This window comes from Myotis nattereri (genome assembly GCF_964212035.1).
Source record: "Myotis nattereri genome assembly, chromosome: 11".
NCBI lineage: Eukaryota > Metazoa > Chordata > Mammalia > Chiroptera > Vespertilionidae > Myotis > Myotis nattereri.
The window spans coordinates 71119483-71122176 of NC_138086.1; the positions used below are offsets into that span (position 1 = coordinate 71119483).

General features: G+C 46.0%; 1 pseudogene across 1 annotated transcript; it reads left to right on the forward strand.

Annotated features, from left to right (window-relative positions):
* The first annotated feature begins 387 nt into the window (after positions 1-387).
* LOC308526786 (glyceraldehyde-3-phosphate dehydrogenase-like) lies at positions 388-1383 on the forward strand (annotated as a pseudogene). Its single transcript has one exon. The product of its transcript is annotated as a glyceraldehyde-3-phosphate dehydrogenase-like (transcript).
* The last annotated feature ends 1311 nt before the right edge of the window (positions 1384-2694 follow it).

A 2694-nucleotide genomic window follows, 5' to 3' on the forward strand; every position in this document is an offset into this window, starting at 1 on the left:
TCACCACTTCCAGGCCCAGTCCATAAAAATCTCCTCCCACTCTCATCTTCTGGCTGGATGTTGATGCCCGATGCAACCTAGAAAGCCACCTTTTGAAGATGACAGAGCCTCTCACAGCCTGGTCTCCAGACGACTATAGTACCCAGGCCTCCCACCAATCCTCTACCCTGCTAAGGATATATTTAAGCCTTTTTATTAAAAATAGTTTTATTTTTAAAGTTTTAAAAAACAAACTTTTGTTATGATAAACTTTAATAGTGATGGAGGTAGTTAGAATAAACCGACAACACACTCCAAAAGTATGAATTTTAAAAAATATTTTGGCTGGGCATCTTGTTCTTCAGACAGTCGTGTCTTCCTGCGCAGTGCCAGCTGCAACCCTGAGACATGACGGTGAAGGCTGACGTGAACAGATTTGGTTGTATTAGGTGCCAGGTCACCAGGGCAGCTTTTAACTCTGGCAAGGTGGATATTGTCGCCATCAATGACCTCTTCATTGACCTCAACTACATAGTCTATATGTTCCAGTAGGATTCTACTCAAGGCAAGTTCAAAGGCAGTCAAGGCTGAGAACGGGAAGCTTGTCATCAATGGAAAGGCCATCTCCATCTTCCAGGAGCGAGCTCCCACCAACATCAAATGGGGTGATGCTGGTGCTGAGTATATTGTGGAGTCCACCGGTGTCTTCACTACCATGGACAAGGCTGGGGTCACTTGAAGGGTGGAGCCAAGAGGGTCATCATCTCTGTCCCTTCTGTGGGTGCCCCCATGTTTGTGATGGGTGTGAACCATGACAAGTATGACAAGTCCCTCAAGATTGTCAGCAATGTCTCCTGGACCACCAACTGCTTGGCCCCCTGGCCAAAGTCATCCATTTTAACTTTGGCATCATGGAGGGACTCATGACCACAGTCCATGCCATCACTGCCACCCAGAAGACCATGGTTAGCCATTCTGGAAAGCTGTGGCATGATGACCAAGGGGCTGCCCAGAACATCATTTCTGCTTCTACTGGTGCTGCCAAGGCTGTGAGCAAGGTCATCCCTGAGCTGAATGGGAAGCTCACTGGCAATGCCTTCCATGTCCCCACCGCCAATGTGTGGGTTATGGATCTGTCCTGCCGCCTAAACAAAGCTGCCAAATATGATGACATCAAGAAGATAGTGAAGTAGGCATCAGAGGGCCCCCTCAAGGGCATCCTGAGCTATACTGAGGACCAGTTGTCTCCTGTGACCTTCCAGGGACACCCACTCCACCTTCAATGCTGGGGCTGGCATTGCCTTCAATGACCCCTTTGTCAAGTTCATTTCCTGGTATGACAATGAATTTGACTACAGCAACAGGGTTGTGGACTTCAGGGTCCACATGGCCTCCAAGGAGTAAGAGCCCACTGGACCCCCATCCTTAGCAAGAAGAGAAGCCCTCAGCTGGTGGAGGGGGAGATCCTTGCTCCAAACTGATCCCCCAACACACTGAGGGAGAATCCACTAGTTGGAAACTATCTCCACAGTTTCCATCCCAGATCCCCTGAAGAAGGGGAGAGGTTTAGGGAGCCCTACCTTAACATGCATAATCAATAAATGTCACTGAACCCAGCCAAAAAAAAATGTTTTGGTTGGCCTTCACAGTGTGTTATCTTTAGCTTTCTACTATTTCTCTCCGCTCTCTTATGTGTATTCTCTGGATTATTGCTTTGCCCGATTAGAAGAGAATTTCTCAGCAGTGAAGAAATAACTGCATTATTGCAGAGGAGTTTAGAGTAGTCAACAGGGAGGACTGCCAGTTTCTGGTTTTGTAGAACCTACCAACCACCACAGAAACAAGATATAAGCACAATGTCAATGACTGCCTAAGGTTGACAGGCCATATTTTAAGTGTCTCATGATAGAAATAATTCATAATGCATGAAATTAGATATATAATGGCACTTAAATTTTATCATGCTCATCAAGCCCTATCATCTCTAATATGTTGTGGCAAACATAATATTATGGCTTTGCGGAACTATTTTCGTTTCCCTCTGGACACACTGATAGGCTGCATTTCCCAGCCAACCTTGGAGGACTCAAGGCCCACGGCGAGAGCTGAACCACTAGTTGGAAGGAGCTGGATCCTGAATAAATGCTTAAAACATTTGCCACGCCACCCAACCAACTTGGGACTGTGATATGAGAAAGATATAAACCATTGAAATTTTGTTCTAGTGATTAACACAGCATACCCTGAGGAATACATTATGATTGCTGTATGTGCATCAAAGAACTCTGTGAAAGATTAAATCTGAAGGGGCCCTAGCCAGTTTGGCTCAATGGACATAGCATCAGCCTTCAGATTGAAGGGTCCCGGGTTCAATTCCGGTCAAGAACACGTACCTCGGTTGCAGGCTCTCAGCTCTGGTCAGGGGTATGCAGGGCAGGAGGTAACCAATCGATGTGTCTCTCTCACATCGGTGTTTCTCTCTGTCTCTCCCTGTCCCTTCCACTCTCTCTAAAAAAATAAATGGAAAAAATATCCTTGGATGAAGAAACAAAAAACTCAAGGGGATGGTATGTAACATATACTAAATAGAGCTGTTAATCTAAAAAAGGAAGTCCAGCTCTATAGATGTACTCTAGCCCATCTCTACTCTCACCCCACCCTGTTCCTAATTGTTTAGAAACTGCCACAGAATGCTTCTTGCCCTGGCAAGGGTGG